General features: G+C 39.5%; 1 protein-coding gene across 48 annotated transcripts in view; it reads left to right on the top strand.

Annotated features, from left to right (window-relative positions):
- ZBTB20 (zinc finger and BTB domain containing 20) overlaps positions 1-22755 on the top strand; it is a 785665-nt gene that overhangs the window by 478671 nt on the left and 284239 nt on the right. The window contains exons 1-2 of one of the 48 annotated variants that reach the window (XM_078453032.2): positions 2519-2928; positions 3571-3696. The exons of 45 other annotated variants lie outside the window; for them this stretch is intronic. The gene's annotated coding sequence lies outside the window, so the exon portion shown is untranslated. Of the gene's footprint in view, positions 1-2518; positions 2929-3570; positions 3697-3738; positions 3985-22755 lie in introns of those variants that run through there. 2 more of the 48 variants (XM_078453035.2, XM_078453034.2) reach the window with 2 other exon arrangements.

Genomic DNA, 22755 nt, shown 5'->3' with positions numbered 1-22755 from the left:
CAGGAGTGAAAAATGCTCCAGAGTCTTCTCCATAGGACACACCTAACTGAGGATCAGATGTATGTTCAAGATATAAGAATTATCTTCTATTAACCCTTGTATTCTATTAACCTCATGGAGAATTTGAGCAAATACACACACACACACACACACACACACACACACACACGTATACACACACATTGGTTGTTTTTTGCTTTTGTTGTTGTTTGTTTGTTTGTTTTTACTTTAGAAGCTAAGAGTAATTTAAAGCAAACCAGTGGCAAGGAAGGTACAATAAAAATGTCTCAATAGGATTCCCTGTGAAATAGCAGTACAGGTCTTTTAGACCAAATATTTTTCAGAATAGAGCAACCGGAAATGAGAGAATCAGACAGTATGATGAAAACTACAGATGGAATGCTTTGCATGAAAAGTGATTATAGGCAAGTGAGGGCTCAGGAGTGGGTAGGCGTGGAGTTGGGAAGGAGGGGGTAACTGAAATAAGAGAAGATAATGCTTGACCAGGTCTAGTAAAATATTCCCTGCCACAACCACTGTTCCATGAAGAGATTGAGCCAAGAGGCCTGAATAAACTAACCTTAAGTTCAGAGTTGCCATTATTGTGGGAGGCATCAGGGAGAGCACATCCGGATTTGTGTTACACAGTAATCACTGCTGGGTGTCAGCATTCATCAGCCAGATGGTCAGACCCACAATTAATCAATTAGGCTGGGATGATCAACTGGACTAAGTTTTCCCCTTTGGTAAAAAACCCTCATCATGCGGTCAAGGCCAATAGCACTTTTATCCTGTTGCTTTTGGAGAACCTTCTAAAAATCCCTCTTTTCTTTTTTTAGGCTTCTAGTTACTGGACACTGTTAAGCTTCAAGCTGCTTTGATAATGTAGATACCCCAAGTCAGGATTTTAACATGATAGATTCTCAACATCCTCTGTGTTCAAGTATAACGTTTAATATATCCAAATAGGAATAAACTTTTTTAAAGTAGCATCCTCTGAAGAGTGTTACGCAGCTGATTTTACTGGAGCCTTTATATTGGTTCCACTGGATTCAGTAAAACAACACTGGAAATGACTCTTTCAGTGGGCATTTACGAAGATGATATGACAATCAAATAAAAACAATAGCACTTTATTGAGTGTTTACCATGTGATGGACACTGCTATGATAAGGATTGACAAACAGTTCCTCAAGCCTTATAAATAATTCAATAAGGGTGATAACATTCCATTTCAAAGAAAAGAAAATTGAGGCTAGAAAGGTCATCTGCCCAAGGTTGAGCATTTAATAAAGATGTGTTGAAATAATTTGATCCACTGGGGCATGAGAACTAAATGCAATTTACTCTCCATTTTCTTACACATCTTACATATGTATGCAACTCTGAAGGATAACAATTAGGAACATATAGTGGGTCCTTATTATTCTACTAGTATTTCCCAACTCTGTAGATCTATTCTCTTTCCATGTTGTTCTTGCTGCACACCATCTGACTTGAGATTGCTTTCCTCCTTATTATGAGGTCATCACTATTATTTGCTGATAATTCTCAGTCTCCACCCCAGTCTCCGTATCCAGATACAGTTCCTCTAAGGTTGTTTCAGATACTAAGATTTTTCCTTATCCATTGGCTCATAGGGTGATTGCCTCCTCCCAAACAAAACGTCTGTTAGTGGTCTTTTTAAAAATTTTTTCAATATTTATTTATTTCTGAGAAAGACAGAGTGCAAGCCGGGGGTGGGGGGGCGGGTGGGCAGAAGGAGAGGGAGACAGAATCCAAAGCAGGCTCCAGGCTCTGAGCTGCCAGCCCAGAGCCCAACGCGGGGCTCGAACCCACGGATTGTGAGATCATGACCTGAGCCAAAACCAGACGCTTAACCGACTGAGCCACCCACACACCCCTGTTAGTGATTTATTTTTTATGTTGAAACTTGTTCCTCCCTCTGAGATTTTGTTCTCCCTCTCCTCTTGCTATATTGGAGGAATACTGTACAGGGAGAGATGCTGGAAAGTCCTGTTAGTGGGAGGCCTCTTTTTCTGATGTACATCTATGCTGACCCCATGGAGTAGAAATAAGGACACAATATCATATGTCCATTGTGTTTCATCACTGAACTTGTCCCTTTCTTTTCTCTCAGCTCTTCTTTACCCCCACCCAAGTTTGACTTAAGGAGTACTTCTGTACTCTTTAGCTATTTTATGACCAGTATTTTGCAGGTTATATACAAAGACACTACTGACTCAAATTGTACATCTTTCAGATATCAGTCTTTTATTTGTAATTACATTCTTTTAGGGAGTAGGAGGCTTCTTGCTATTTAACTGCAGTGCTTTGCTTTTATTTGTTTGTGTTGCTGCTTACCAAATTGGGAAAGCAATACCAAAATACCAGGATAGTATATAGATAACCACTGCTTTCTGAAATCAAGTTCAGGAGCACACTGGAAAACAAGGAATTCCAGAGATCTTAACGAACATCTTTTCTCCTCCAGGGCTCTGCCAGTGCCCCTTTTTTCTGCCTGGGGTACTCTGATTTGTTCTTGTTATTTTGGTAGGCAGCTGTTCTAAGTTTTTCCCTTGCTGCTCCTTTCTCTACAATCCTACAGTCTTCGCCCCAGAGCTGATGAGGCTCTTTCATTTTGACCTGCAGTATCTCCGTGTATTGCAGGGCTGAGCCCTGCCATCTAGACTGCCTTTCTGCTTCGTTTTGCTCCTGACCTAAACCCCCCTGCTATTCCAGGCCTGGCCTCTCATGACCAGAGACTGCTGACTCATCCTGGCCTGTGCCAAGCTGTGCAGTCGCTTAGCGATGTGGACAGGAGTCGAAGGACTAGAATGAGATCACTGAACTCATTTCACTTGTTGCTTACGGTACAGTCCAGCATGAGCTGGAAATGTAGGAACCTCAGCCTCCCGAGCAGAAAGAGTAAGTAGATTACACACACTGCATCACCCAGTCCTCAACAAGCAGTGGTCGGGTGGTGGGTGGGGGCTGGCTTTCTCATGGCCGTGGCCAGGGCATTCCGGTTCATCAGGAGTGTTCCTTTGTCCTCTCTTCTTCCTCTCCTCCACAGTTGTACCCTCCCCCGCTTCCCTGAACTTCCCTTCTGAAAATGTCCGGATGGCACAGCAATGATCTGGGCAGAAATGAAATTTTGCTAATAAGCAGCCTCCGCAAGAAATCCTGGAACAGTGACACTGTTAAAACTGCTTCGTTTAGTTTGTCTACTGGGAACTCACATGAACTTCCCAACAGAATTCAAGGGGATGAAAACTCTCTTTTTTTTTTTTTTTTTTTTTTTTGGTTCCTTTTTTCTTCTTGATTCTCTTTTTCTTTCTGTTTTGAGGGAGGTAGTTTCAGGAGACATGGCTGCATTCTGGTGTGGTGTAAAGTTTTCCGTCGGGAGACAATAATGTACATTCCTCTGGCAGGACGGGATGGGGTTTTTTTTTGTTTCTCTTGCTGTTGTTTATTTATAAGACATTTCCTCTCAGTTAGTGGAAGTTAGATCGTAAGAGGCTCCAGTGATTTTCCTTCCACCTCCCCTCCCTAATTTCTGTGCTTCAGCACTCTGGAACACTGTGAACTCGACAAACTAATCAGAGCAGGGAGCTTAGCAGCCAGGCCTGGACACTCTCAAGAGACTGTGCTGATTCTCAGTCGACACTCCTTGGATCAGGAACCACAGTCCTGGTGAGTGGTGAGGTTCCAGAATTTGATGTGTCAAGGATTCTATTCTTGGTGTCTCTGAGGCAGTCAGGAAATAAAGGGTGTTTAAAAAAAATACAGTTTTTTTCAAACGCTACCAAACAATCCAACGGAATGATGAAGAGTTTAGTGTGCACAGCTGAGAGCATTCTATGGACAATGGCAGAGCCTTGAGTCTGTTCTCAGGAGGATCGTGCAGGCATAGGTTTCACGCTGCCACCGATGGATGTCAGCCTTGACATGCCTAGCAGACATGCTTGTGGGAGGAGGAAGGTAGGTGAGTGTGTGAGGGCAGGGAGGTAGCTTTCGGGCTGGTAAGAGGGGGAAATGAAAGTGGGATTCATCGTGCGTTTGGAGTTTCTCTCTACCAACTTCACGCAACTCTATTCTGAGCATTTACATTCTGCTCAGAATACTTACGTACCCAGCTGAGCAGGGAAGAAACATAGATGCATAGCAAAGGAATATTGTTAATACTGTTCTTCTAATGATCACTTTGCTAAGAACCAGTTGCTTTTAAATGTTAGGGAAACTCCCCTCACCCGACACTTGGAAAATATTATTTGTCACACCCTCTTCTTTCTTCTTCTGCATTCATGGTATCAAATAGAAGAATGCAGTGAGAATCCTTATTTGGTTCCAGGGAAATTTATCATCCTGACATAGGAAAACTAGACGACTGTCCTCACAGTATTAAACCCAAATATAGTATTGTCCTCAATATAAGAGACTGGTTGAGTGTGCTCTGGGAAGTTGTCGAAGGAATGGAATGAGGGTGGTTGCATCCTGTCTGATACAAGACTAGGAGAGGAGTCCACAGACGAACTTCCAGAGCCAATATGTGCCTTCCATGTCCTTACTGATAACTCACACTCTCCATGGAAGTGGAATTTCGGCTAGAATGTGTGTATGCCCTTTGCCATCAGGTGCCTACTTAGCTGCTTTTTCAAAGGTATTTGATCTTACCGTGTTTTCTTATCTTCTTTTCCACTTTCAAGAATCTGGCACATTCCAAAATATTAAAAGTGGAAAAACCAAACAAACAACAAAAAAAAAACCCTTGGTGGCCATAAAAAACATTTGACTGTGTGGTAGCATCTGAAGTGAATTGCTCTTTGGAAGGAGGGAGGAGTCTTTGATGTCCCCAATATGGTTCTCATAGGCTAAAACTTTCAAGAGCCACAACCCAGCCTAAGGGGCACTTACTCGATGTTCTTAAATATTTGGAAAGAGATGCTATTTTATTGTTTTAGTTGTCCTTGCTATTAACACATTGCCAGTAGATTCCTCCTAAAAGTTGAAAATGCTTTAGCAATCATTGATTTTACATTGAACCAGATGTGTACTGTGTGTGCCTGTTGTATGCACTCTTGTCCAAGCCGGTGCAGTCATCCAACGTATTACATTGGTACTTAGCTTCGGAATTTTGTTTGCTACTCTGGGCGATTCACATTCTTAACCAGGAAACTCACACATGCTCATATATCCCAAGTTCTCTACAGAGACGGACCCCTGCAACAGCCTCATCAAGGATCTGTCACGACCTCTAGAACAAAGAGTCAGGCTCCTATCACAATACCTACAATTTGTGAGGCACATCAAATCCCTCACCTGTCATTGTGACAGGAAGCAGTCTCCCAGTTTTATTAACGCCAGTGTGACAAAAGTTTAATGGTACGTAATGGTAAAGTTTGCCCGTTCAGTTAGGCATGCTAGTTATGGCCGTGCTGTTTGTATGTTATAATGTTTTCTTGGGGATTTTCCATTAGTCTCTTGTTTTCTAAAGAAAGAAGTTGAATAGAAAAATGGTGTTAAAATTTTTTAAATATGGTATAAAAAAAGTAACTAGCTTTTATCCCACTACCACCAAGACCTAACCGGGAGGCTGCACTTCCCTCAGTTAACACTCAGGCTGCAGACTCCCAGGAGAACTATCCGTAAGCCTCCGGTAAGGATGTCTATTAGGACTACACCTAAGGCAGGCTGACTCTCTAACTCTTTGAAAACATTTTAATGTTGAAATCTCCTACGTCTATATATATAATTTTCTGAGCATCTTTAGGCAGAGAATAGATAAACATGAATTTCTAAGAGTGTATCCCAAGAGATGACATTTTAAATATATAACCTGCCAGAGAGATTTTCCTTATTATTGGCAAGATCTGGAGGTCCACGTGGCTGTGGAAGAATTCCACGGCTAAGTTTGAGTATATAAGTCAGAATATGATCAGTATATCTCTGATACACAAGTTAAGATAATGATGTATTTCTTTTGGTTTAAATGGTTGTATTATTACCTGATTTTTTTCAATGCCTATGTTATAAAACTTAATAGTGTACTACCAGTAATGCAGTTTCTCAGTGCTCATCTTGAAAAACTGAAATGTCATTTCAGAGGATGCATGTTGTAAAATGTAGATTTTCTTGCATGCATCATGTTAGCATTCACTACCCGTATGTTACATTCATTTAATTAGGCAGTCATAGTTAGACAAAAGTGACATTGCTAAATAACAGAATTATGATCACACCAATAAGAAACTAAATTTAAAAAAGTAAATTTTTTATTTACATAAAAGTGCTTTTTATATTGATGTGAGTCCTTTAAAAAGATGCATATTTTCAAAAGTTAAAAAGAAGGGGTTGATTCATTGTTTCGTGTGATTGTGTATGTATGTTAGCTTGTAAATGCATATACTTGCGTAATGACATATGTATACTCAACTATTGATAATATGACCAACTACTAGCTAGGCTTCCTTGCCTTTAAATTCAGTCCGACGTTTTATAAATTGACCTTAAGTGAGCTGTAGTTGACACTTTATCATACTGACAACACAGAAATTTTGTACAAATATTTATGAAGAGTGTCTGCAAAAGGTGAGATTTGGTTAGCCAATAAGATTAGTAATTATCCTCTGACAAATATAAATGTTGGATTATAAGCCTAGATTCTATTACGTACGGTTTCGAAATAATAATGGCTATATGTATAAAGTAGTTAAAATTAAGTGGAAGGAAATTAAATTGCTATTAATTATCTTAAAATTGAGAATATATTTAATGAATTTGCTTTATTTTGTAAGAATGAATCTATATACAAATGTCCCAAGTTATTCTAGGTTCTCAGTTAGTTGTACATTAAATACTTTGATGCTGTATTTACATATCAGCATCAGCAACTATAATTTTCCAGACACCTTTTCAAGACACCCAGCCATGTCATATCCTTGTCAAGTTACACTTTTTTATCTGAAGCTTTTTATGATAACCCAAACTAAAAGTTAACTTCCCCTTCTGACACTGATGGCATTTAGAAAATCGGTTGGCCCTTATCAGATACTGCTTTGACTTGAAGTTTTTTGTATGTAGTGCCCTCCCAGTCAATGTCTAATTGCCTCATTCTAAGTGGAGGATGGAGGAATAGGTGATGAATGAATATCTATATGTCAATTCATTGACAATGTATATGTTTTACTTATAACAAAAGAAATATGTCCAGAAAACAAATCAATGAACTCTTCTATATCTGAACCCCTTAAATTCCCATATTAGATCTTCCAACTATGTGACAGCATCTGCAGCGCTTTGCCAAGGTACCTTCTCAGATTTCTACAATGCACAGGTGATTTCTGATGGGATATGGGGTTTTGAGCTTGCAGTGGTTCCATTCATTTTCCAGGACTCTTGAGGGTGGCCAAATACCCAACTTGTTATGCTCATGCAGTCTGAAAGTACCAGATTCACCTAGAATATATCATATTGACCAAAGGCCTCTCCAATGTGTTAGTACTCACTTACAGTCAATCCGTGGTTCTTCCTTTCCTCAAACCCAACATCTTAGGAGCTCAGGCTGATGTCAGATGTGGAAAGGCATGAAGACTGCCTATGAATGCCCTGTGAACTAGACAGGGAAGGGGTGGGGCAGACGGACAGCATAATAAAGAGAGGGGCAAGAGGACAGGCAGCCAAATCATGTGCACTATCCTAACAAGCACTAATTAAATGCCCCCTTTTTAGGTATGATACAGCTTTAAAAAGTGCAATTGTTTCTTATGGATGAGTAGAGAAATTGGTGGGGTCTCTTGGTGCTGCTTCAGTCATTAAACCACAGCACACTAAGGAGCCTTTAGTGCTCTGGGAACATCAGAGGAGAGGAGAAATTCCAGCACCTTGAATGGCACCCTGCTGACATGAATTACATTCAGGGAGTTACTTCATATGCTACAAACCAACCCTGATAAACAACAACTAAAAGAAATCAAAATATTGTGTAAAATGTGCTTTAATTAAATCTGTTGTCAATGGTCAGTCAACTTGGCAATGTGCAGACTACATCTAATTCTCTCTCCTACACAGAATTCTTTTCTAGAACTTCTAATATATATAATGAAATGTACTAGTTTCCTTTTCATCTCTTTTTATTTTCTCTACTTATCCTTTAGTAAACTGAATTCCTAGAGGTAAGCAGCCAGAGGGAGAAGGAGAAGTGATTCACATAATAGATAATTAACCCTTGAACAATGAAATGTTAACTCTCCACAGACATGCCAAAAAATAAAATGTTTTGTTGTTGAATTTGTTCTCCTTTGGGTGTTAACACATTAAGGACAACTCCATTAGCACAAACTTGGCATCAACAACCTGTTCATCCTCAAGATACAAATGCCACGCTCACCTTCCAGTTCATTCTGGCAGGATTTGTAGCATGATGTCCTCTTGGGTAGTCATGTACGAACCACTCCGAGGGGCAAAATTGTGTGAGTGCCTAATCCACTTTTGAAAATGAAAGAAAAGGATCTGCTTTATGAAAGGCACCTAATAAGGAAAGACACAAATCGTAATAAAAAGTATTAGCACCTTGCACCTCCCGTTAATTGCCTTCCTAGTCAAGAGGAACCAAAATAGTGTAATAAATGTTAGAACCACATCATGAACAGAGTGCAAAGAATTGTCTGTACCTTTTAATATTGAAATGAAAAGTGTAGCAAACCTTAAACTACCCATGCAGTCTTAATTTAGGCTCCTTACCTTTCAGTTAATTCATTTGTCTGACGAGGATAATAGTACCCACTCAGCTTACTTACCAGTGTGGTTATGAGGATCAGATTACAAAGACTGTTCTTTCAATGCATTCATTAAGCATGGATTTAACATTAATTCATTCACTCACTCATTTATTTATTAATTCAAGAAGCATTTTGAACCCCTACTCTATGTCAGGTATTATTCTAGAAACTAAAGATGGATGCATTTATTAACAAATATTTATGGAGGAGCACATTATGTACACCCAGTACTTTTGCAAGGGCTGGGGATACTACAGTAAACACAACAAACAGAAGTCTGTGTTCTCATAAAGCTTACATTTTAGTCAAGAGACAAAGATAATAAGCAAGTACATATGTCAAGTGTATCATGTTGAAGAGGAGAAAAGTGAAGAAGGAAAGAGAGTAAGAGTGTATCAGGGATAAGTTGTAATTTTCAACTGAAGAGAGAAGAGATGCCACATTGAGGGGGCAACATTTGAGAAAGGTGAAGAAGAAAATTTTATAGATATCTAAGCACGAGCATTTTTGGCCATGGAACCAAGTGCAAGGGCCCTGGACAAGAATGCATCTGGCAAGTTTGAATGGTAACAGGGTAGTCTTTGTGGCAGGATCAGAGTAGGCAGGCAGAAGAATGGTGGGAGCTAAAGGAAGGGAAGCAGTGGGGACCTGGGCATGTAGGCCTTTATATGATGTGGTGAAGGTTTTGACTTTGTCAGTGAGAATACACAGATGAATAAGACATGACCTCACGTTGCTCCACGGGAGGGACAGATAGGCAGACAAGTTGGGATGATGCCATATGCTAAGTATCATAATTGAAGGATGTTCAAGGAACTTTGTAGGCACAAAAGAGTGTGTTCAGTTGAACGTACCTTGGGGCAGGGGGCAGAGAAATCTTCACAGAAGAGCTAATAAATCCATGCTGGGCTTTGAAGGATTTTCCCAGATGGTCAGAGGGAGGAAAGGCTGAGGGGCAAAGGCACTTAAATAGGAAATAATGAGGCAGAGTTGGGGATCGGTGTCACCAATGTTTAGCAGAGGAGTGGGGAAAAATGATGCTGTAGATGTAGGCAGGGAACAATCATGTTGGGCCTTGATCACCATGCAGAGAAGTTTTAACTTCATCCTGTGGCATTTGGGGAGCTATCGAAAGTTTTAAGTAGAGAAGGTTAATGATCAAATTGTGTTATGGAAGATCGCCCTGGCAGCAGGCTGGAGGATGGATTGGAGGAATGGGAGAATGGAGGCAGGAAAATTAGGAGGCAACTGAAATTATTCAGACAAGAAACAGTGAAGCCCTGAACTAGGACAATAACTGTGGGAATAGAGAGGAGACACGTTCAAGAGATAAGAGGCAGAACGAGCACAATTTAATAACCTTTGGGCTGGGCATTGAGAGAAGAAGGCATTTTGGATTGCTCCCAGGTTTCTGCCTCATACAACTAAGCAAGAAAATCTATGAGGAGGAGGAGCAGGTTTTGTAGGCTGGAAAGCTGATACATTTGCTTTTGAATGTGTTTGTTTTGAGACATCGGGAGAATCCAGATTTCTGGTAGGCTGTTGGATTTAGTCAGGAAAACTGAAGATAGGTCAGAGATAGACATAAGTTGGACAATCATCTGAATTGTCAGCATCATGGTAGTAGTTATAATTATAGAGTGGACTCTTCTCAAAGAAAATTTATTGACAGAAAGCAAAAGGGAGCTGATCCTTAGGAGTTTACCACATTGATGGAACAGAGAGAGGAAGAGGAGCCTCAGAAAGGATGACTATTATGAGCAACTATCATAGGCCAGTCATCATGCCAAATGGTGGGGGAACCAAGATGACTGGCACCCGGATCCTGCCCCGGAAGTACCCACAATTTGTACAAATGTAAGAGGTTATTATTACTCTTACCAGCAGCCATGGAACAGTGCTAACAGAACAGAGGAAATGCCCATGCATAACAGAGAAAGTTGTGTGGAATACTTAATTAGCATCAAGGGAGATTATTATAAAAGCAGGATCTTAGAATGTTGGCGGCATGCATTTTTGCTATACAGTTCCTTTCTGATGTCTCTAATACTTGTATGTTTATGTTCCACTGTTAGCATGGGTTCAAGCTATTGGCAAAACAAGCCAGGTGTAAATTATGGTAGAATTGAAATCGATAGCGCTTTGCAGCACTGGAGTGCCCAGTTCACATCAGGACGTGCGTCTGTGTTCACTGAAACATGGCTATCAAGTGCACCCCGAGTCATTAGATGTGTTATCCAGTGAATAACAGCATAATGATATTTTAGCAGAGCAGCCTTATGATAAATTCTGCTTTAGTGAAACTCCATATACAGAGCAATTTCTCCTGGCCGTGTACATTGCATGGCAAAGAAAGGATATCCTGCTGCGTATCAGAAGGCTGTAATTTCATTTAGGGGTTCTATTGACATCGTAAACTGCAAGAGCAGAGCTCAAGTGGCTATTTAAGTCATAGGAACTTCAAGCTAAAATTACTGCCTGGTCCTAATCGCCACCTCCAGGGGACTCCTGCCTATACATATGTGCTTTATATTTCTATCTTTGTGTCTATAAATACTCAATCACTCCAGGGGATGAGGTGATAAGCTGTCCTAAAATATGACAGGTGTCAGTCACCTTTGCAGCTACTTCAAGCTAAGGGCCAAAAGCAGCTATATTATTCATTGAAGGTCAAATGCTAAAAGGGGGCAGAAACCCTTGGCGGGTTCAGAGGTTGGGTGTTCCTGTTTTTCTGCTTCAAGATATTCTCTATCAAATGTGAGGTCGGGGTCTTCTGGCATGTTGAGGCTCCAAAATAGGGATATTTGGACTTACCTGTACAACAGGGTTTACAGCCTAGAAGTCCTTGCCCCATTCTTTCCCCTCTTTGTTTGACCCAGATCACTTCTGAAAATAATAGTACTGGATAGTCTTAGTACCCAGTAAGATGCAGCTTATATAGTGCTCCATGAAAGTGATTCCCTTGATGTCTAAAGGGGACGTTATGTCTTGAGATATAGTCAAGCTGAAAATTGCAAGCAGTAATAATTGACTTGAATGTCTATGATGCTTTGGAATTGATTCCAGGAGATAAAAAAAGAAAGAATCAAAGCTAAATATGGTGTGTTTTGTTGTTGTTGTTGTTGTTGTTGTTGTTGTTGTTGTTTTAATGAAAATTTCATGTTTATACCCCTACATTAACAATCAACTTTGTCAAGAGTAGACACTACAAAATTGGACACCAGAGTCCCAACTCCTTCAGCCATTATGGTCCTGATGTTTTATTTGGTCACTCTCATTCCTGGTTTAGGATTCATCTGTCCACATGCTGTCTGAATAAGAAATTCTAGCAGAATTATCATGGTTAAGAAAAATCACAGTAATAATAGAACTTATGATTCCTCATAAGGTAAAGGTGTTCAATAGTCATCTTATTAACTCTTATGTCACCCTGTGGAGAAGTGGAGAATGAAAATGTCGAGAGCTGGACCCCCACACAGGGGCTGACTGAAACTGATATTTTCACTTTCCATATTGACCTGCCTATTGTTCTACCACTTCATCACAGTATTTCTTTATTGCTTAAGTAGTATCCTAAAAATTAAAATCTGTAAGAGCCCAATCTCTCTCATCTGTTACCATGATACTTTCATTATATGCTTGAACAACATAATATGCCATTGTTACACTTCTGAGAAGGGCTATTGCTCAAGTAAGAGTATCCTCAGAACATTTATATTTGTGGGAATGTAAAAAGTTATTATATAGACATAGACAAGTTCTGACGTGAGATAATACAATTCTTCTATTGTTCCTCTGGATTTAGGCAGCATAGCAGAGTGCTTAAGAGGGCAGAGTGCCTGGGTCCTACCACTTAGTAGCTGTGTGAATTTGGAAAAGCTGTTTAATACTCAGTTTCTTAATCTGTAAAATAGAGATGATGATACCATAATCATAAAATTATTGTGGTGAGTAAATGATCTAATGAATGTAAAATATTTCACCCAATACCTGGTACACAGGAAGCACCCAGTAAACATTGGCTGCTGTTATAATCACCAATATCATCCTCCTCGTCATCACTTATTCCTTCCCTGTAAAGTCATGGTTAATACTTGTTAGGAAAAAACCTACACAAGCGTATGTATGCCCACATACACAAACACGCACGCACACATACCCTATCCACCTAAGATGGCTTGCTTATCCCATCTGTGGGCTTAAACTTCACCTTCACATGAATCTCAATGTCTCATTAAGCTCAATGTCATCTTAAGCAGAGAACATATAAGGAATTCATACATGGATGTGGTGGGTTGGATTCTAGTTTAGCCTTAAAAGCTGGTTTCCAGTACTTGATGCAGAATTACTCAGTTGCGGGGCTCACTCCTATTACCTACTCACTCTAGTTCCTCTCTTCTTATCACTTAAGTTCTTACTAAACTGTAGATTCTGTTAAGCATGGCCAAATCCAGGTCTATTGATCAGTTCAGCAGTATAGTTCAATAAATTTTTATGTCAGCTCAATAAATGTAGGATGGGTGAATGAATGAATGAATGAGTGAATGAATGTTCTTCTACTTCCAACCTCTTCACTTAGGTCTTAGTCCTGGCTATCTGATGTTCTAAATGCTGACCTCATTATTTACCTAGGTCATAGTATTCACTGTCCCTCACTATTATTCTCAGTCTTCCAGTCCAAACTCTCCCAGTTAATTCTGTCTTCTTGCCTGATTTGAAACTCTCAACAAAAATTTCCAATAAATATAAGAGGCCTACCCTTCTATCTGCTTCATTTTTTCCTTCATCGTGCCATGGACATCATCTTTACAACTATGTTCTTTATGCCTCTACCTATGCCTTCTTCCCATTTGAAATTTGAATTTAATCTTACAAGTGATTCATTATCCATTCACATTTTAATCTGATGTCCTTGTTTCCAACCTTGATTTTGATCTTTGTATCAAAGATACAAACCCTTGTATCTTTCTATATATATTATATTTTGGTGTGTTTTGAGGAAAATATTTTGAGGAAAATATGCTTATATCAATAATAAGTAAATGGAAGCTGATATCAAGCCATATCTGTAAGAAATAGCATTCAACAACCTTGGCAGACTTTGTGTTGTACTATTTGCTATGCCTCCCACAATGGTCCTTATCTTAGCCCCTTGATGAATTTTCAGAGATCTTATATCCTGAACTAGGTCTCAGTTGCCCTATAGCTGCTTTACCTCTGGGTTGGTGCTAACAACATCCAAATCTTAATGTAAAATTTAATTGGGCAATGTTAGCATTAGTGTAGAATATGTCTAGTAGTAAATATCACATGTAAAAGGGGGAGGAACTAAAAGCAAAATGCAACATTGTTGCATCCAGTAAAGACCATTAACCATTATATGTTGATATATTTATTGTGTTCTCTTTATTATCACTATTTGTCAGACTCTTAAACCGGAAGAGTTACAATTTAATTTTTTTTAATGTTTATTTTTGAGAGAGAGAGACAGACAGAGCATGTGCGACAGAGCAGGGGCAGAGAGAGGGAGACACAGAATCTGAAGCAGGCTCTAGGCTCTGAGCTGTCAGCACAGAGCCCGACTCAGAGCTCGAACTCTTGAACCCTGAGATTGTGACCTGAGCCAAAGTCAGACGCCTAACTGACTGAGCCACCCAGGCACCACCAGAAGAGTTACAATTTAAATTTAGAAACAAGTATGATGCTAATCTTAATTAGTATCTGTCACAATAGTTAACAGTGTTACTGATTGTCAATGATATGATACCTGCCTACAAGGAGCTTATAGTTTGTATAGTCTTGTTGCAGAGATTAGTAATTAGATCCTAAAGCTAATTATGTGGAAATTACTAGTCTATTATTATGCACCAAAATGAGTAATAATGAAAGGCAGTCAATACTATAAGAATTCATATCAGAATAACCTCTACTAATACATGGAAGGCTTCATAGTAGAGGGAGAGCTTTAACTGTACATATTTTTGTATATGTATATGTGTATGTAAAAGCTGAGCATTGAAGAATGAAGGAAAAAGGGTCTTTCAGGGAGAAGGAAAGATGGACTGCTATGGTGTGCTGTCAGAAACAGGGAAGTAGTGACAATGAAGAAAAATCTCAAACAGAAAGAAGGGATGGCAGTGGGAATGATGGCGTGTAGAGGAAGTAAGGAAATTAGAGATGAGATCCATGTTGGTGAAAATTAAGATATGAATTTGGAAAGGCAGATGGAATCCAGAATTTATTCTTTGTGGGTGATGAGAACATACAGTCATACAATTAAAACTCAATAAAGTTTGCTGAATAATTGAGCAAGCAAAAATAATGAAAGCAGTGTTTTAGGAGTTGACCTGGCTATAGTGTGCAGAGTGGTATGAGGGAGATGATTCTAGTCAGAGATGCCAGCTGGGAGAAAATTGCAGTCATTCAGATGTAGAGCAATCAAAACTCAAATATAGTCATGATTGTGGAGATTTAAAAAGGGGGGCGGTTATTTCTTTTCTTTTTATTAAATTTTTTTTTAACGTTTATTTATTTTTGAGACAGAGAGAGACAGAGCATGAACAGGGGAGGGTCAGAGAGAGAGGGGGACACAGAATCTGAAACAGGCTCCAGGCTCTGAGCGGTCAGCACAGAGCCCGACGTGGGGCTCGAACTCACAGCCCTCACGGACCGTGAGATCATGACCTGAGCCGAAGTCAGACGCTTAACCGACCAAGCCACCCAGGTGCCCCTATTTCTAAAACATATTAACAGCACTCTCCTTGTCTCTTCCCTACCAGCCCTAACCCTAGTCCCAGCTAACCATAATTTTCACTGAAGAATATCTTCTCTAACTGTGGGGTCCTCCTTACCTTTTGGGTTGATTCTAGTGAAGTTGGTTACTACTCATAAGGTAGAACCAGATTGAGGAATGGACCCCGGGGGTCACTCAAGCCTCCAACCAGTGAGGGCTTTATTATATCCCTGAACAACCTAATGTGATCTCAAAGTTCAACTGCTCAGGTAATAAACTTGGGGACACACAGACATCTCTCGGTTCCCATTTGTGAGATCCAGAAATGCATGACTGTGCAGGAAATCTCAAATACCATAAAGTTCTGATTTGCTTAGGGGGATTTAGGAAGAAGGTTCTTTTTGTTTGTTCCATCCATCACCGTTTTTTGTTTTTTTTTTTTTTTTCAGGAGGAAGTTTCTTAACTATACAGTTCCCAACTCTCACTGCCCAACTCTTAAATAGCAATAGAACCATTTTCCTCCTTCCTTCTTTAATTCAACCAGATCAAAACCAAAAGACTATATGCTAGCATAAGTCTCAAGTCCATCCCAAGCTTTGTCTTTATCCAGAGACAGTCTCAGAGATCCCAACGGTATCCTCATACTTTGTTGTGAGAAACAATGCTCATTAACTTGTCCTTTGCTGTGTGCCTAGTTCACCCATCATTATCAATCATGCTCCCAGTTGGGCCTTTCTTTGGATGGTTCTGACATTTCTTGGAGAGTAACAATTTGGCCAATATATAATGACTATATTTAACTTTCTGTTGACCAAAAATTGCGTGTATACTTTGCTTTGTTTCATTCTTTGACACACCCTCTCCCCATTTTATACTATATTAGAGTATTTTCTTGCCTACTCAGAGCTCCTTTTGGTTAAGACCATGCCTTACTTTTCTATGTTATGGGTTCAGCATAATGTATGCCCCACAGTAGACCACCAGTATACATTTTTGGACTCTCCTGGTTTCATGCATTTATTTTAAGTAAATTCTACGCCCAACATGGGGCTTGAATTCACAACCCCGAGATCAGTAGTCATGTGCTTTACCGACTGAGCCAGCCAGGCACCCCCGATTTCATGTACTTGGAACAGGGACAATCCTCCATGAAGTCTGGCGTCTTTAATGTGGAAAATACCTCCTAAGTATCAAACTCGCTGGTGTCCCCAGCCAATAGTCCCAGATATATACTAGGCCTAATTTTTCCCAGCAGTTGGCATAGGGAATGTGAAATTGATGGCTCTGCTCGTCAAACCTGTCTGTCTTCACAGGGTAGAGTAGCACCATTTAGAGGAAGAGTGTTTAGAAAATTAAACAAGGACTGTCTGAATAGGAGACCTATCGGCCTGCAATGGAATGACAGGTTTCTGCCCACAAACTGGGGTTAAGACCTGAATATTGATGCCTCCTTTCACCCATTTGTGAGTAATGGGCCTCACCCCATTAGTGGGTGAATGTGTTACACCACTGGAAGTTGTTATGCATTCTCTGTAGATCTGTATGAAGGAGCTGTAGATATACATAAATATGTACTTGCCAACAGATCTCTGTATTTATCTGCCTGTCAGTGGGAGCAGACAGGGCAAGCTCTTTGATGGGCGAGAACTGCAGGTCAAAGCTGTGCTCTGGCTGCTGCTGCTGCTGCTGCTGCTGCTGCTGTGGCTTTATCATTTGAGTCCCACAGGAGGCCAGAGGAATCCTGTCAGTTGTCATTCTAGCCTAATCTAGGAGGCTAGCTCTGGTCACTGGCAAAACTAAGGAGACCTTGCAAATGTTGTCTGCCAATGTTGTGTGGCCAGTGGAGATGAGGTCTCACAGCCATGGTCACCTACCATCTATAATCTTTCAGTTATACCTCTCTGCCACCTCCAGGCACTGTCTCTAATGCTGTTCTGATGCTGTCTTATCCTCCTGGATTCTGTCAGGTGCATTTCCTGCTGCAACCTCTACCACTTCCTGTCTGTTAGCCTCTACCCCACTCAAGAGACACAGCCTCTACCAGTTGGAAAAAATCATTGTGCTTCAAGCTTCTAAGGGAAATCATCTACTATCTTCGGTGCTTATTTTAGCAGCAGTCACACCCCTACAAATACATACATCACCGTGCCTGGTCTTGACCATCAATATGCAATATGCCTTGTGAAGAAAAAGACATTTTTCCTCTAAAATAACAACATAGTAGTGATGGCAAGCTGAATTTATTATTATTTTGTATATAACTGAGGAAAACAAGCACAGCCAACTTGTGTTTTTAATCTAGGCCCGTTTACCCGTTTAATTTGATAGTGGGAATTAATTGTGCAATTCTTAATATAACTACAGTACAACCACAATTAAAAGACATTCTTTACAGTCATTGCCCCTCCTTCTCATGCTTATAAGAGGGCATGGACCATTCTTTTCCCCCAAATTCAATTTTCCTCAAGATTGTGGAATTATTGCAAAAGAAGTGACAGGAGTATTTTTGTTTTTCGGTTGGTTGACTTTGCATCCATTTAATAAAAGTCTGACTGAAAGACACAAGGAATGGAACTCCTCTTAGTGTTTCCTGACTGTGCCTTTCTCTAAAAGGTAGCGGGAGGGGCGCCTGGGTGGCTTGTCAGTTAAGCGTCCGACTTCAGCTCAGGTCATGATCTCACAGTCCGTGAGTTCGAGCCCCGCGTCGGTCTCTGTGCTGACAGCTCAGAGCCTGTAGCCTGTTTCAGATTCTGTGTCTCCCTCTCTCTCTGACCCTCCCCTGTTCATGCTCTGTCTCTCTCTGTATCAAAAATAAATAAAAACGTTAAAAAAATATATTTAAAAAAAGAGGTAAGGGGAAAGGCAGAAGAGTTTTGTCTCAGCCAGAATTTGGAAGGCAAGAGACTAACTCATCAGAGAGAGGTGAGATGATGTGAAAAGGCCTATTTCTGAGTGTCAAAAAGGTAGAAAACAGATGTTTTACTGAGCAGGAGGGGTACTGGGCTCAAACGTAGAGATTTCGATTCTGAATTATTTTTCTTTCATATGTTTTCTTCTTATTACTATTATTAATATGTCTGGGATGCAGCAAAAGCAGACTGATTTTTCTGAAGACCACCTCCAAAAGGATAGAAATTAATAATTTGATCAACCAGATTGGCAGCCGATCAAGTAAAAATGAAAAAAAGAAACCCTGTTTACAATTAAGGATGTTTACTGAACACAAGCTTCTTAAAAAAATAATTAGACATTGATATTTGGGAATTTAAAGCTGATACTTCTGTGGGAGTGAGCTAGTTAAGAACCTTATTTGACTATGTTGCTATTGATAAAAGCCCTAAAACTCACAAATATATCTAAAGTTATTTTAAAAATAGTGAGTTTCTAGTTTTGCTAGGAGAGTCTGCACCTGCTTAAAATGTTAAAATGGAATGGTTCATTAGGAATGAAGAATTTTTTAGCTGCCAATGTAAATCTTTCTCTAGGACAGTGTTTCCCAAGTGTGCCCTTGATCCTAAGAATCATAGGGGTGACTTGTGAAATATGCACATTTCTGGGTCCCACACCAGACTTAGAGAATCAGAAACTTCCATGGAGCAGTCTTGGTATTTGTATCTGATACAAGAAACCTAGTCAGTTGGTATGATCAGGGAAATTTGGGAAACACTACTCTAAGAGACTTTTTTTAGAACACCCGAAAAGAAGGAGTGATGGATCAGTTTATTCCATATAAAAGTGATCCTACATGTACATTTCTCTTGTGTTCTTCCCAGGAAGTCAGAGGCATTTTAAGTGGGTAAAGGAGGTCTTTCTCTAGATCAGGGTTTGTTGCTTTACCTAATAAATGGTAATCATGTAAAATAGAAGTTCCTAGATTAGGAATTTGGAGCTTGAATTGTAGTTCTGGCTGAAATTCTCACCTTTATGACCTTGTACCGCCTCATAGCTTAACTGCTCACATTAGAACAATGATGAGGTTGCAGAAAATGTTACTTGTGAACCATTACCAGCTCTATATCATTACAAATATTAAATAACTTCTGAGACTTTGTTTAGGGACCATAACCATATACGATGATTTTTGTGCTTGATCAGATGTGCAGGTTTAGACATGTTCATAAATATTATTTCCAGAATTTTTACCTATTTCTGAAACAAAGTTAAGTTATAGTTTAAGATAATAAACTCTTTGGAAAACTGCTGTTCTGCTTCTAACTGTTAGAAGCATCTTCCAAGATAATCACTGACAAGGGCTTGTCATATTGAAGTCACATGATGGATAGTAATGAGTAAGAGAATGAATGAATGAATGAATGAATGAATGAACGAACGAACCAGCCAACCAACAACCTGGTGCTGGTGCCTGTTCTAGGTGCTAACACTTCCAAGTCCATAGAGGCATGGAGAATTATACCCTTCGGCTAAATGTCGAAGGACTAGTAATGAAGATAATTTTTAAATAAATATAAATGGTCATAGCTTGGGAGTGTTATGAAGCTATATCAAAACTGCTTGGCTGGGTGCAGCAATAAAAACAGGAAAGGGAGAAAATGCTGCTCCAGAGTTTTGAAGGTGAAGGCAGAGAAGTATAGTGGTAGAGGTTTATGTTTCCTAAACTCCCTTGTCAGCTCAGCATGTCCTCAGTGTAAATACACATATGACAGTGGCCTATGCACTCATTCACACTTCAGAGAAGCCCTTGGTTTCCTTTTCTCCCTCCATTTTAGCAGTGGGCAGCCTGCAGCCTTTTGATGCAGCTGACTTTGTACATTACATGACTGAACTCAGCTATGCCAAACATCCTCGAGGAAGTTGACATTTGTGTACTTTGAAAGAAAAAAAAGAAAAGTGAATCCCAACTGCTTCCTCCTGCCCTTTTGATTAAGAGAACGGTAAGTCAGCAGGAGAGGTGCTGCTTTTAACAAGCAGGGGTGTGTAGAACTGATTGGTATCTTTCTTTGAAAAAAAGTAGAAAAGATTGATGTTAAACAACACTAATCAGAGTTGATTACAGGGACTGAATGAATTCATTGATGGGAAAGAGCCATGGTTCCAGAGACAACAAAAGAGATTAGATAATAGTCAGGGGAATAGTATTTGGAATTGTTCTGCTCATCTCTGACACCCAGGAATCAGTGCCCCTAGCTCTTTAACCACTCCTTGGAATAGACTTATCTGTGCACTGAGTGCACTTCTCTGCTGGGAATGTTCTTCTCCTTGAGTTTGCATAGCTGGCAGTTTCTCTTCATCCAAGTCTCAGCCTTCCTTGACCACCTCATCTAAAGTGGTGCTTCCAGTGCTCGCTTCGGCAGCACATATACTAAAGTGGTGCTTCCATCACAACCTGGGTGGGCCCTACCCACCTCTGAAACCCCATTTCCTCCTACTCCCAAACATCACCAAGTGCTCTGTCTGGAACCACCTACAATTTGCTGAATGGGCCATACCCTGCCTTTCTCTGTGATTTTAAAAACTTTTTAATTTTATTTTGTATTTTTGATGTTACCATAACCTGGTATTTCCTTCCATCCTCTAGTCTTTGCCTCCTCCCATCCTACAGGTTTCATCTCGGGCATCATCTCCTCCAAACTTGTTATTGAGCCTCCTCATTAAAAGTCAGGGTCCCATGCTTGTTCTCACATAGCTATTTATGCTTAATTTGGGTCTAGCAGATGTCACCCTATGTCATAATTCATTGGATTTTACTTTCCCTTCTCTCTAAAAGACTAAAATATTTGAGGGCAGGGATTCTGTATCTTTAATGCCAGCAAAATACCCAGAACATATTGGATGTTTAATTAATAATCAATCAATACTTCCTTCCTACATTCCTCTATGTTTTAAAATCATTGCCTAAAATAAATAAATACCCAGAGGAAGAAATTCTTATACTGAATGGATAACTCATCAGTTATCTATTTACCAAAAAAGTAATAGGACAAAAGAAATGGAGAATCAAATTTTATAGGTTGTTCCAGATAGCACTCTGACTGTGAATGAGGAAACCTTTGGAGAGACAGCTTGTTGGACTAATGCTATAATTTCTGACCAGTGAATAAATGTGTCACTTATTGTACAAAAATTAGGCTGTTGTTATTAAACTTATAATTAATAATAATGTACTGTTTACATAGGCTTCTCTTTTAGGAACCTCCAAGTATTCAGCATACATCATCTGCCTAATGCTGTATTCTGCCTCATGTTAATAAACTCATGCATACTGAATATTTACCACCTGAGTACCCTAGAATCTTGATAAATAGTATCTAGCAAATGAATATATTAAGGTCATTATTTTTAATAATCTCATACATTTAAACTCCCACCAAAATGCATTTTCTTCTCATATAGCAACAGGTGGCTAACCACATCTCCATTCAACACATGGAAAGTAGAACATATAGAGAATCACCTCAGCCTTTTAAGTGAAATTTATCCCAGCTAGTTCATGATTACAACATTTTAATGTCATATTAGATTTTACTAATAACTCCATTGGGCCTAGAAAGGAATTTATAAGATTTAATAACATCATGAGAATGCTATTGGGCCTGTGAGAGAAGAACCTGAATTATCTTATGGTTCAAGATGGTGGAGTCCCATGGAAGTCAAACACTGGCTTACCATATTTGTGCAAATGTTGGTTGTACCAGTGGCTAAAAGATGGGGGAGCTCAGGAACATTTATACAATTGCCATGAAAATTTCATTTTCCCTTTCATCTGAGATTATTCTTGAATTGGTCATTCTTATATTTTTCAATGCAGCTCTCAATCTTACATTCTTCAGTGTATCTTGGATATCTTTCCATATCAAAACAGAGAGAGCTACCTTAATCTTTTATTCAGTGGCATGGTATTCCATTACTTAACAGTGTCATAGTTTATTCTACCAGTCCCTACTTATAAACAGTTTTTGTCATTTCAAACAATGCTCCAGTGAAAAGCTTTGTGCATTAATCATTTTGTAGATGTGCTGGTTTCTGCAGGATAAATTCTCAGAAGTAAAATTGTTGGTCAGAGGTATACATGCATCTTAAAATTCGAGAAACTTTGCCAAATTGATTTCCAGAGGTGTTGTATTAATGAGCAGCCCCATTGGTAATATATGAAAGTACCCCTTTAACCACAGCTTCAACAAAATAGGGTCTCTTTAGCCTTTGAATTTTTGCCAATTGTATCGGTAAAGATGATATCTTATTATATTTTTAATTTGCATTTTCTTTATTATGAATGATTCTGA

The sequence above is a fragment of the Panthera onca genome, chromosome C2 (assembly GCF_046562875.1).
Source record: "Panthera onca isolate mPanOnc1 chromosome C2, mPanOnc1 haplotype 2, whole genome shotgun sequence".
NCBI classification, from domain to species: Eukaryota; Metazoa; Chordata; class Mammalia; order Carnivora; family Felidae; genus Panthera; species Panthera onca.
This window is presented reverse-complemented; position numbering and strand designations above follow the sequence as displayed.